Below are 14,476 nucleotides of genomic sequence, written 5' to 3'. Positions count from 1 at the left end.
AGAATGCAACACACTGGAGATGGATCTGCTTTTAATAAGGGGGGTTATTTAGTTAAATATGCATAGTTCTTTTAGAATGCAAGGTGGAATATCTTTTGGATTTTTTTCCTACATATTCTATGAAACTTTATTTATGAGAAGGTGTAGGGAAGTGTTTCTAAAACACATTAGAACTTTTTTTCCTTAATAGCAGAAAGCAAGAAAGCAAAACCACCACTGATATTTGCCTTTCAAACCCTCAGGTGTTGTCTCTAGCCAGGTGTTCCCGGCCACACCGTCAGAGCACTGGGAACCGAGCAGAACTTGTTCCTGTTGCCTGTGTGTTCTGGACTCTTGGAATGGACATGATCTTGTCTCCAGGGAAGTTTAATTCCATGCAGTTGCTTCCAGAGAGACCCCAGTGCCTTTTTGAGAATGGCCAGGGTTTTCCCTACTTCTTGCCGGTCTTTCCCAAAGGAAACCCTTCCCAAATACCTTTCCCCTGGAGTTCTAGAAGGAAAATAGAATCTGGTTAATACTGTGGTCGCTTGTAACCTCCGGCATTGAATGTGATCACTTTCAAATTTGAAAAGATCCAGGTGCAAATATTTTTGCTATGCTGGTAATAATTTTAACAGAATACCTGAATTCTTCACATTGTAATGTGTCAGTATAAGTGGTGACTATTTCTTTTCATATCTAGTTTCATTCCTAGAATGAAATTCATCTGGTTTCGTTCCTATAATACAGCCTCCCAGTTTTGTGAGGGGAGGAAGGTGGGGAATAATATGTGGGTTCTAGTACAAAAAAAAATGTGTAGCTCTTCAGAGGAAAGGCAGCTAGCTTTCCTCTGAGGCTCTCTGTCAATGGGAAGGCACACGCAACGTCTGCCAGCCTTCTCTCCTGCCTTCTGGGTTCCAACGTCTTTCCCCAGAGCAGTTCCTTTCCGCATCTTCAAATGTCTGGGCTGAGCTGTGAGTGCTGAGATGACGTGTGCTGAGCTGCTGAGCTCTCTTCTGACCTCTCCGTTTTAAGCCTCCAGCTAATTAAATGAAAACTCACTCATTGCGGAAGGCACTCCCCTTAGCCGACTATCGATGTAATCAGCCATAGATGAATTCCTTATACTAATGATTTAAGTCCACAGCAACAGAAAAACGGGGCATCATCAGCGGGCCGAGCTGATACCTGAACCTGTCACAGACACCCACTAATTCCTTCAAGTGATCATTTCTACATTTTAAAACATAAGCCACTGAAACTCGTTTACAATGAAAGGAAAATTGTAAATGTCTATCTATAATGCACTTGTCCAGATGCACACACTGTATTCCTCATTTGCCAAAAAGAAATGCCATTAAAACTAAGCAAGTGGATAAGCAGAGTAAATAATATATATGCGGACAGAGGAAAGGAACAAAGAGGCCACAAAACAAAAAATGTGATTATTCCATGTGTGCTATGGAAACAAACATGCAGTAGCTGACTGTTTGCCCCTAGGGTTTGCAGTCTCTGGGTATGTTCCCAGGTGCCTAACCTACCAAAATAGCAAGCAATGGCAAGACCAGCGTACTTATTGGGTAGAGACCCTTCCATCCCGTTTGGGGATTCTCTTAGAGAAAGCCTCTCTCTCCTTGGCACAATCATCACCTGAGATCACCAGCTCCATCAAAGGATGGATGTTTTCTCCCTCACTGACCATCTCCATCCAAATGACATTGGCATCTGTTGTCAAACTCCCCAAAACCTCTCAACACAGGTGACGGAAGAACCCTTCCTCCCAGGGATGGCTGCCTCATGAGAAAGCCTGCCATCTCCCGGGTTCTGCCTCCATCTCTGCCCCTCCTCTCTCTGCCCCTCAGTCTCCTGCTTTCAGGAACTAAGAGCACAGTCATGCTACAGCAATGCTACCAACAAATCCTGCCCACTCTTCAAAATATTTCACATGTCCACCCATTTCTCCACCCCTTCCATTCTAGGCCAAGCCACCAGCGTCTCTCCCCAGACTCCTGCCTCCCAGGCCCCACCTTGGCTTCACTCAGTCTGTTCTCCACATACAGCCAGAGTGGATCTTTAAATCAATGTCAGATCCTTTCCTTCCGCTGCTTTTCTTCATGCAATTTTATTGATATATATTATATTCACATACCCTATAATCATCGAAGTGTCCAATCAATTGTTCACAGTATCATCATATACTTGTGCATTCATCACCACAATCAATTTTTGAACGTTTTCATTACTTCAAAAAAATAAGAATAAAAATAAAAATAAAGAAGAGCATCCAGATTCCCCATACTCCTTATCCCCTCTGTGCCAGTTTGAAGCTATCATGTACTCTAGAAAAGCCATGTCCTTTAATCCTCACTCAATATTGCTGAGTGGGATCTTTTTTATTGTTTCCATGGAGATGCGACCCACCTAATTGTGGGTGGTAACTTTTGATCAGATGGTTTCTACAAAGATGTGTCTCCATCCATTCAAGGTGGGGTTACTTACTGGAGTCCTTTAAGAGTGAAGAACCATTTTGGATAAAGCTTTAGAACTGAGAGAGCCACACAGCCAGAGACCCTTGGAGACACAGAGGGAGAACAACCATGGGGAATCCTTATGAAACGAGAAGCCAGGAGAGAACGCTGGCAGATACCACCATGTGCCTTTCCAGCTGACAGAGATATTCTGGACCCATCAGCCTTTCCTGAATGAAGGTATCTTTCCCTGGACATTAGTTTGGACATTTTCACAGCCTTAGAACTGTAAACTTGCAGCTTACATTGCAAACTTACGTATTGCATTCTGGCAGCTTACAAACTAAAACCCCCTCCCATTATTTATTTTATTTGTTGTCCTTATTTTCTTACTCATCTTTTCATACACTGGATGAAGGGAATGTCAGTCACAAGGTTTTTCACAGTCACACGGTCACACCTTAAAAGCTCTATAGCTATTCAGTCATCTTCAAGAATCAAGACTATTCTTGATTTCTTCAGTTTCAGGTATTTTCCCCTAGCTACTTCAACACCCCAAAAACTAAAAAGGGATATCTATATACTGCAAAAGAATAACATGCAGAATGACTCTTGACTCTGTTTGAAATCTCTCAGCCACTGAAACTTTATTATGTCTCATTTCTCTCTTCCCCCTTTTGGTCAAAAAGGCTTTCTCAACCCCATGTTACCAGGGTCAGGCTCATCCACTGACATTGTGAGCAAAAGCCACTGACACCCTATCTGGTTCCAGAGGCCCAGAAACATCCGCGTCCTTCGTGTCAAGGAAGGACGGTCACAACTTCCCAGCAATGAGGGAAAGGGGACCCTTGAATTGATTTAGCAAGCAGGCCACGGGTTAACACTCTCAAAGCCTGTGGCTTCCTGACATCGTGCCTCTGCCCACTTGCGGTTTGCCGGCTCTAGGAAGCTTTGACTAGCTCTTGAATACTCAGCTCCAGCTCACTTTCTAAGACCACAGTGGGCTGTGAGCCGCCGTCTCGGAGGAAGCTGCCAGAGCTGGAGTTTGTGCTGTTACCACACACAGGGAGCCTGGCTGCTTCCACTCAGGGGACCTTCCCACAAGCTCTCCGTGGCACCCCCCGTTCTAGGAGCCTTTCAAGGTCAGGCCGTGGTCGCTCCCTGGTTCTGAATTCCTGGCCAGAAGAACAGGTGGAGTCAGGATGACTTGATCCTGGTTTGGACATTTCCACAGGAGTCAGCCAAGGTCAACGGACTCAGCAGAGCCACTGCAGGATGGGTCTCAGCTGAGTCACCCTGCCCAGACTCATGCACAGCTTTTCAGCCCCATTCAAGTAAAGTGACGACCCAGCCAGGCTCTGGCTGAACAAATGCTGAGGATACAAAGTCGGGTGAGGTCAGCTTCGCCTTATAGGAACTCACAGAAAATAGAAAGGACTATACAATTTCCTAAAAGCTTACTTCCAATTTCTGTCCCTTTCTATCCACACATCTAACTACACCAGTCCCTGGCCTGCCCTTTGGGCAACACTGTGCCACACGATAGCACCCGTTGGGGTAAAGGTGGATGCGAAGAATCATTGACCTGGGTGAAGCCGGACTCTTCTGAACTGTTTTTCAGACTCTTCTGAAATACGAGTCAAGATTGAAGCTAGAGATTTGGAAATCATCAGCACGTGGATGGGTGCTGGCGAACACCAGAAGAATGCAGAGATTTTTTTCAATAAGGACAAGCAGGAGTGTGGATACTCCCCTGCATCCAACATGCATGCACACACACAGACAGAGTTCCCGTCCTGTTGGGCAGCCAGTGTTAAAGGATGAGCAACCTCCATCTTTCAGAATGTTTCAGGGTCAGCTCCACTGTCCACTGGCCAGGGCAGCCATCTTGAGCCCACCTGCCTGGGGGCGGGGCAGGAAGCCGCTGAGTCCAGCAGGGAGCACAGCCCCTCCGTGAGCTGGAACTCTTCCTCCCCACTAGGTGTCCAGATGCCCACAGCGGGCATAAGCCAGGTGGGCAATCAGCCAGGTGGGTCTCAGCTCCTGGCCTCCTTCAAGCCTTGCTCCAAGTTCAGCAAACCCATGGAGCTACCTGACTGGTTTACCCATCTGGGCTCCCAATCTGAGTCCATACCCCACCCACTCTTTGATTCAGGTGACCCCCGCCAGGCTTTCTCTGCCAACATATTTGTGGGGTTGGCCTCACAACCAGGCCTGGCCTTCCAGCCTCATTAGCGATAATGGTGGTGGGGGTGAGGGTGAAGGGGTGAGCAGACAGCTAATTTCCATAATTTGTAAAGAGCTATTACAAATGAACAAAAAAGTTCTAACAGTCCAGTAGAAAAATGGAGATAGACTATAAAAAGTCAGAAGACAAAATGGGAGTGACCTTTTAACAAATGATAGAATTTTTTAATTCATAAACTTGTTAAAATTTTAAAAGCATGCAAATTAAAACAATGAATCATTTTCACATTGAATTGGCTAAGTTTTTAAAAGTTAATAATATCTGTCTCCCTGGCAGCGTGGGAGATGACTTCCAGGGATGAGTCTGGCCCTGGCACTATTGGATCAACAGTTCCATCCTGACCAAAAGGGGGAAAAGAAGTGTAAATAAAGTTTCAATGGCAGAGAGAGTTCAAATAGAGTGGAGGGGCTACTCTGGAGGTTGCTCTTACACAAGCTTCAGTTACACATTGCTACCTGTCAAAACCTGCCAACCCCCAACCAGGACCATTCCAGCCAATCCTAAAGAACACCTAGGGCAATATATAAGATTCCACAAGGGTTCCAGGCACTAGAGTAACTTTTCAGAAACCTACAGCTTCCAGACTGGTCCCTGAACCAGATAAGTTCTGAAACCTGGAGGGCCTAGCCTCTCTAGAACATCAGATAGTTCCATCTCCCTACCCCATATTAGTGACAACCCCTTCCAACATGAAAAACCTAGAATGGACATAGCCCAAATACTTCTAAAGAGAGGAACAGAAAGATCAAAGGTGATGGTGGAGTTATACAGAGAAGTTAGGCTTTAACAAATGAATATGATTGCAGAATCATTTAACTGGTATCTCTTTTAGTCTCCAGTGCCTTAGAGCAGCTAGAAGTAAAAACCTAAGATGGTGGAATTGTAACCCATGTCAAACTCTGAAATATGTTTTACAACTAATTGTGGTGCTGTACTTTGACATTTATTGCTCTTTTGTATATATGTTATTTTTCACAAAAAAAAAAGGAAACACGTTGATTGTGAAAATAAAAAAATGTATATTTAAGCCCTCTAGCCTCCTGTATTCTGGAGCAGCTTGAAGGAAAAATCTGAGATGATGGTATGGCAGCCCATGACAAACTCCGGGATCTGTCCTGTAACTATTTGTTGAAGAGTGCTTTGCAAATTATTGCTTTTTTATTTCTTTGCTTTGTATATATATTATTCTATACAATAAAAAAGTTTTTAAAAAAATAATATCTGGGGCTGTTTACACTCATACACTGCTGGTGTGTTTAAATCAATACAAATTTGAGGACATCTTGGCAATATCTATTAAAATATATAATGTACACACTCTTAGCCCAAGCAATTTATCCTTTAGGAAAACTCAGGAAAGACAACAGAAATATATACACAAATAAGTTCAGCGCAGCATTTTTTTGTAATAAGAAACAACCCAAATGTCTATCAATAGGGAATCATTTAAAGAAAGCAAGAATGCTGTTGCCAAGACACATGAGTAAACTAGATATATCATCAAGATAAGGTGTCTAACCATTTCTCGGTATATATATATATACCCAAAAGAATTGAATTCACAATTGCCATAAGATGGAAGTGACACAAGTGTCCATTAACTTCTGAATCAATACACAAAATGTGATGTATATATGCAACGGAATATTTATTTGGTTATATAAAGGAATGAAGTTCTAGTGCATGTTACAGCATGGATTAGTGTTGAAGACATGTTGAGTGAAATAAACCAGACCCAGAAGGACAAATGCGGTATGATATCGCTTATATGAAATAAAAAGTTTATTCAAATTGATAAAGTCAGAATCTAGAATACATGTTACAAGGGGCCAAATGTGGGAGGGGAATGGGGAATTATGTTTAGTTGTTTAATTGGAGTAGTTTAATGGTTTTGGCAATGGATGATGGTAATGGAGGTACAACTTTGTGAATGTGTTTAACATCACTGAATTGTATATTTGAAAAAAGAAATTTTAGGTTACATATAAATTGCCGCACACACGCACACATACACACACATGCACAAAGCCATAAAACTGTACAATTCAGGGAGTAAACCCTAATGTAAACAGTGGGCTAAAGTTGATAGCATAATTATAATCATATTGTTTCATCTTTTGTCTCAAAAGTACCGTGTAAGTGCTAAGTATTAATATTAAGGAGAACTGTGTGTGTGTGAGTGGGGGGTATATGGGAGCTCTGTACTTTCTGCATAATTTTTCTGTAACACCATAACTGCTCTAATAAAAATTAAAAACTTAAAAAAAAAAGATAAGGTGTCTAAGATAAATGTGTTAAAGGAAGAAACTGCAAAACTATGCATGGTCTAATCTTAATTTTGTAAAATCATCATATATGTGTAGATGTATGCAAAAAAATCTAGACTATATTACAGATTACTTACAACAGTTCACTCAGAAATGAGGAATTGTGCAGGGTTTGCTTCTTTTCCCTTTATATAAAATATGTTACTACATTATTTGAATGTTTTTAATGCTCGGTCAATTCTGTAGCCAAAGAAAATTAATTTGCAGAGGAATACTGCTTAGGCATCGACACCCGTCTTCACAAGCAAACCCTGAGCTGACCCTGTTCCCCCTACACAAGCATCGTACGTACATTACAAGTTGCCAAAGACAAATCAGTTATCAAGTTTAAGGCAAAGGGATTCACTAGTTTATACACATATTGGAGGGGCAGCAGTGCCATTCAAAATCATCTCACAGTAAAGGCAAAGACGGGCCTAAACTACAGGAAAAGCCACAAGTTTCAGGAGGAAAAGTGACTGCCTGGTTTAAATGAATGTTCAGCTTCTAAAGCAGATTGGTTGGTTGCTTAGACCTCAGCTTCAGCCATTGCTGAACTCCAGATACCTTTGTTTAAATGGTTATGTTCTGAGTCTCCTTCAAATTGTTGTTGTTGTTGTTTTCTGGTTCTCACCAGTTTCCCGAGGAGCAGGTGTTCTGGATCCTTCCTGGGCCCCTGCCTGCTTCCATCTCCATCCACCAGACTAGGCTTGAGCAGAGGGCAAGTACCCAGAGCTTTCCTCCAGTCTCCGTGACAGTTTCTTTCATCTGCCCAAGTATTCGAATCCCACTCCCACTTTCTTAGTTCAGCCTTAGCTGCTGTCACAAACTTCCACAGGCTAGTTGGCTTAAACAACAGAAATTGTCTCAGAGTTTCGAAGGCTAGAAGTCCAAGCCAATGGGTCAGCGGGGCCACGAGCCCTCTGAAGTCTATAGGGCTCCGGGGGTGGACAGTAATTATTAATAGTGCTTTGCCTTGGGGATAACTCAATCTCTGCCTCTATCGTAGAGCCAGCTCACTCTCTGACTCTGTGTCCACATTTCCTCTTGTAAGAATTCCAGTGGTACTGGAATTAGGGCCACCCTAATTAACTAACTAATAGCAATGACATCTTCAAAGATCCTATTTGTAAATAAGTTCACATTCACAGGACTAGGGGTCCTCAAACAAACCTGTCTTTTGAGAAAGATACTATTCAATCCATAACATCCACCTCTGCACCTTTGCTTCCATTGTACCCCCTTTCTGGAAAACCTTTCTAGAAGAAGTAGCTCTGTTGAGGACGCTTGAACTGGAACATGCAGCACTGCCCACACATCTGTTGGAGTCTCCAATTACCATGCAGCTGAGGCCAGCTCTGAGGCCTTCCCCAGATACAGATATCCCATGAACTCAGACCACCCAATCCCAGAGGGCAGTCCTGGACTTGCCAGCCCTCCAACCCTAAGGGCTGGAGATGGGCTTTGCAGAAGGAATCTCTGTCTGAAAGAAGCCGTATCTCTTTATAAAGAACAGGGGCCTTGTCCCAAAGATCAGAGCAGATTTGCTGAGTAGCTAAAGGCATGGAAGAGGCCATGGGTCTCACTCAACTGTGGTAAGACTTTCTGGGGCCTCTGTCCATCAAGGTCATGATGGAGGATGTGTACTATGGCATGGGCAAAGAGGTGGCAAGAGTTCTATTTGGCATTTTTTGCCTCAAAAATGGATGAGGCTAAGTACTTGGAATCTCAGGTAGGACATGAGATTTTGTTGGTTTGTCCAGAGTGATGTCCCAATGAATCCCAGAGTGATTCGATCAGTGAGTGGAAAAGTATTTGCAAAGCCCCCTTCAGGGAACAGTGAGAACGGGGAGAAATTCAACTTCCCCAAGTTGAATTCTTGATATTCTCACAAGCAGTGTGGACAACCAAAGCTATAGGCTGAGCCCCCAGGCTTGGGGGTTGTTCACATGAAACTTAACCCCACAAAGGATAGGTCAAGTCTACTTAAAATTTAGGCCTAAGAGTCACCACCAAGAGAGCCTCTTTTGTTGCTCAGATGTGGCCTCTCTCTCCAGTCAATATGATGAGCAGTCTCACCACCCTCCCCCTCTCTGCGTGGGACATGACTCCCAGGGGTGTGGACCTTCCTGGCAACGTGGGACAGAGATTCTGGAATGAGCTGAGACTCAGCATCAAGGGATTGAGAAAAACTTCTCGACCAAAAGGGGGAAGAGTGAAATGAGACAAAGTGTCAGTGGCTGAGAGATTCCAAACAGTCAAGAGGTTATCCTGGAGGTTATTCTTATGCATCAAGTAGATATCATCTTGTTATTCAAGATGTAATGGAGAGGCTGGAGGGAACTGCCTGAAAATGCAGAGCTGTGTTCCAGTAGCCATGTTTCTTGAGGATGATTGAATAATGATAAAGCTATCACAGTGTTACTGTGTGATTGTGAAAACTGGTGTCTGATGCTCCTTTTATCTACCTTGTCAACAAAGGAGTAGAACATATGGAATAAAAATAAATAATAGGGGGAACAAATGCTAAAAGAAATTTAGTTTTAAATGCTACTGATCAATGAAAGCAAGGGGTAAGGGGTATGGTAGGTATAATCTGTTTTTTTTTCTTTCCTGTGTTCATTTTATTTCTTTTTCTGTTGTCATTTTCTGAATTAATGCAAACGTTCTAAGAAATGATGAATATGCAACTAAGTGATGATATTGTGAATTACTGATTATATTTGTTGATGTTTTACTTCGTTTCTTAATTTTTTAATTCATAAATAAATTTAAAAAAAAAAACAGATGAGGCCTATTGTATGCACTCCCTGAGGAACACTGCCAAGCTACATTTAAACACCCACAATGCTTGACACTCTGGGAATCCACCAGGGAATCCAGCTCCCACGGTGGCTCTCGCCTTTCCTAGTTTGCAGAAGGCAATCATTCCAGATGATCTTTCAGGGAATGTGAAGAGTTATTGCCAAGCGGATTTCAATCCTGGTAATCAATTTTCTAGTCATCTCATCCAGGCCACTGTCCGAGGGCATCATGCCACAAGAAGGGGCCTGGACTCCAGTAACGTGGAAATTACTGTCACCAGCCTGCAGGGTTTGGTGGTTGACGTGGACTGTGGAGAACCACAGAGGCCTCCCCTGGACAGGCCTTCAGACGGCCCCTAGTGGACTAGGTCCCATGAGGTTGGTGTGTCCCACGGCTGGGGCAGAAAAGGGGTTGTATAATCGCGCCTTCTAGGAGATCAGCTTCAAAGGTAATCTCACAGGGTCCTAGAGCTGTGGCTTATCAGCTCCCCACACAGGCCCACTTCAAATCTTCCAACATTTCAGAAAAACAAAATAAAAGCACTTCAAAATGAAAGCGGGCTATATAAAGACCATCTTGAGGAGTCACATCAAAGGCATCTGACACCTATTCTGTGAATGGAACCACCTCCTGCCCGGAGAGACCTGACCCACTTCATATCTCTGTTTATCAGGAGTCTTCGGGGGCTTTCTTGGATCTGAATTCGATTTTGAAGGCCTCTGCTTAGATGCTGTTGACCGGGTGGGGAGAGGTGGGGAAGGGGTATGGGAGGAGGGAGATCTAGAAGGTGTCTTCTCGCAGCAGGAGTTTCCCCTGATTGGCAGTTAACTTCACCCAGGCTGAACACACCTGAGGACCATGAGCAGCTCCACCTCACAGGCCGGCTCCTGCCAAGTCGAGCCAAAGGAGATGAAACCGCTGCTGCCCAGTGCCCCACTCAGACCTCGGGATCGGTTACTTTTTCTCCTTTTCTTTCATTTTACAGAAGTATTTTTCAACCTCATTCTTTCAAACCTTTCATTATTCTTTGTTGGTTTTGTTTTAATAGATTTTCATTTTTAGAGGTTTTAGATTTACAGAAAAATTGTGACTTTACCCGAGAGAGTTCCCACATACCCAGTCCCAATTTCTTCCATTATTAGCATCTTACCTAAGATGGCTTTAGGTGTGTGCGCTTCTCTAGAAAGCAGTTCTAGCTTTCATTAGATTCTCAAAAGGGTCCATGAGCCGAAATAGACATGTCAATACCCTAACAAGGCCAGTCAGGAGCTCTTTGGCTGCTTCCAGCTCAGGCAATACTCTCTGAATATGGACTAGCTAAGGTCTCACCGGGGTAACAGGGGCGGGGGGGCAGGGCTGGGCGCCCTCTCCTCAGGGAAGCTACCATCCATCAGGGAAAGTACAGAGCACGGAGCACACTGTCGGGGTGGCAGCACCATTAGCCAAGGGAGAAGGGAAGGGTCATCAACAACTGTGATGTGAATTAGACCTTAAACCATGGGCATAATTTCACCAAGGAGATTTCGAAGTAGAAGAAAGACCCCTGCAGGGGAGAAAACAGCTGAAATAAAGCACTGAGAAAGGAGAGCCAAAGGCACGATTCAGAAAGAATTTTGAGGCCAGTATGGGTCGGGGACATAAGCTATGATGTCCTGCCTATCAAGAACTCTTAGGCACTTTTTTTTCCATATTCAACATTTCTGAATTTGGGATACATCTCTGAGTCAATGTTATTTAGTGGTATATAAAATACTGGTATACCTCGCCCTGTCAACGTGGGATGTGACTCCCAGGGGTGTGGACCTTCCTGGCAACATGGAACAGAAATTCTAGAATGAGCTGAGACTCAGCATCAAGGGATTGAGAAAACCTTCTCAACCAAAAGGGGGAAGAGTGAAATGAGACTAAGTGTCAATGGCTGAGAGATTCCAAACAGAGTGGAGAGATTATCCTGGAGGTTATTCTTATGCATTAAGTAGATATCACCTTGTTATTCAAGATGTAGTGGAGAGGCTGGAGGGAACTGCCTGAAAATGTAGAGCTGTGTTCCAGTAGCCATGTTTCTTGATGATGATTGTATAATGATATAGCTTTCACAATGTGACTCTGTGATTGTGAAAACCTTGTGTCTGATGCTCCTTTTATCTACCTTGCCAACAGACAAGTAGAACATATGGAATAAAGATAAATAATAGGGGGAACAAATGTTAAAATAAATTTAGTTTGAAATGCTAGTGATCAATGAAAGGGAGGGGTAAGGGCTATGGTATGTATAATTTTTTTTCTGTTTTCATTTTATTTCTTTTTCTGAATAGATGCAAATGTTCCAAGAAATGATCATGATGATGAATATGCAACTAAAAAAAAATATTGGTATATGTAAAAATCCATAGCGATGCAGATCGGATAAAATACAGAAGTTTTATTAATTATAAGAAAATAAGAGTGGTTACCCTTGAGGAGAGGAGCTGTGGGAGACCAAGGGAGAGGGTAAACTGTGTATATTTTCCCTGTAAGCCTGTTTTAATTTTTTAATATGTATATTACATGATTCATGTCATCAGGAATTATATGCCAGAGAGAACATGGTGTGATTGGTTTTCTTTGAGTCACTAATTTTTTGAAGATTAAACTAATAAATAGTAGATTTTTTTAATAGGAACTATTTGTTGAATATGCCAGGCACCAAGTCATATATTATTTCATTTAATTCTTACAACAGCTTAATGAGTCCCGCCCTGTTAATATCCTCACTCGCCTTCAGAGAAATGGGAGGTGCAGAGAAGTGAGAGGACCTGCCTAGGGCCCCAGCCGGGGAGGAGAAAGCTTCCCCCCACCCCACCCCACCCCAGGCAGACGGGATGAGCACAGGGCAGGGAGCACTTCCCGGTCCCAGAGCGCCCGCGCCCCTCACCTCCCGCCGTCTCCAAACCGACCCACTCTACAGAAAAGAACACTAGCCCGGGAAGGTGGAGAGGTGAGGATGGAAAGGGAAAGCAAAACCCAGTCGGGGGAGCTGTGACTGCCGGGCTGCTGTCAACTAGACGCCTCTTCTCACTTCTTCTCGGCTGTCAGGAACCAAAAGATCCCAAGGGCTGGGTGGGCACTTGACCCAGGACCCGGGAATGCTCAGGACGCCCCAGGCCCAAGACAGCACCTCCCCTCCCCGACGTCTGAGTCTGCCTCAAGGGACGGTCGGGGGGGGCACCCTCTCTCTCTTTTGAAGCTGTTTCACCTTCAAGTCTCTGGGTCAAGAGCTCAGGTGTGCGACGCGGACTCCTCAGGGTCCCCTAGCCCCGGTGATGAGCCGCACCTGGCTGCCACCCAGGCCTGCGCGCTCCCGCGTGGGAGCCTCACCTTCCCTGTCGCCCGGGCTGGGCTGCACAGTGCATCCGAACTGCCACGCAGGCAGTCGACCTGCCACTCCCTCCCAGTTTCTCTGCCTCTAACCACTCCTTTCCACCCGCGTGGTCGGTCTGAGAGGAGAAGGGAAGGACTCCAAGATCCCCCTGCCCCTGTCCTACCTGAGACCTGCGCACGTTTCTCCCCCACGCACCTCCACTGTGCCTACAAGCAGCGCCTGGGCGCTGGTGCCACCTGGTGGCTGAAAGCTAAAATAGCCAAGAAAGATTTCCTGAAAGGAGGGTCTCCATTCCCAACGAACATTTAATGAGCACCTACAGTGTGCCGGCACCGGTAAGATGCAAAGACGAGGTAGGAACGTCATTGCCCTCCAGGAGCCTTCGGTCCAGAGGGGAGATAGAAGCAGAAATAATTTCAACGCAGGTGTAAGTGCTACAGGGCAGAGGTTTAAACAGCTTCCTCCTAGAACAGATAATATTATATATTATCTGTTATATAATAATAATGTGTAACTGTGGCCTTTACAAAAATTTCCTTTTAGGAATGACTTTCTGATACATGGATGAAACTTGAAGACATCATGTTGCGTGAAATAAGCCAAAGACAAAAAGACAATGATCTCACCGATACGAAATTAGAATAAGCAAATTCATAGAGTCAGAATCGAGAAATACAGGTGGCCAGGGGCTTGGGTGTGGTAGGAAATGGGAAATGAATGCTTAAATTGTACAGAGTTTCTATTAGGGTTGATTGTAAAATTTTGGTTTTGGATGGTAGTGATGAGTATAATTAACAGCACTGAATTACATATTTGAGTGTGGTTAAGTGGGAAATTTTAGGTTGTATATATGTTACTAAAATAAAATTTTTTTAAAAAAGTAAGACTGTAGAACACCAACAGTGAACCCTATTGTAAATGGTGGACTATAATTAATAGTACAATTATAAAAATGTTCTTCCATGAATTGTAACAAATGTACCACATTAACGCAAGGTGCTAATAATAGGGCAGCATATAAGAGCTCTATATTTTGTGCAAGATTTTTCTGTAAACTTACAACTTCTCTAATAAAAAAGAAAAGAAAAAAGAAAGAAATCAAATCCGTAGTGGGGCGGGGAGGGAAGTGTTTCCTTTTTTAAGGAGAAAAGGTCTGCCCATGTGAAAACTGAAATGCAGCAGGATAGCATCTCAGCAGAGTGCAGAACGACCTGTAGAGGGGCTGGCGGAGGGTAGCACAGCCACCAGGAGGGAAAGGGACTGTGGGGACAGGAGGACAGGCAGCTCTGACCCTGTGGCACAAGTCTCT

Source organism: Tamandua tetradactyla, chromosome 4 (assembly GCF_023851605.1).
Source record: "Tamandua tetradactyla isolate mTamTet1 chromosome 4, mTamTet1.pri, whole genome shotgun sequence".
NCBI lineage: Eukaryota > Metazoa > Chordata > Mammalia > Pilosa > Myrmecophagidae > Tamandua > Tamandua tetradactyla.
Note: the sequence above shows the minus strand (reverse complement) of the source record.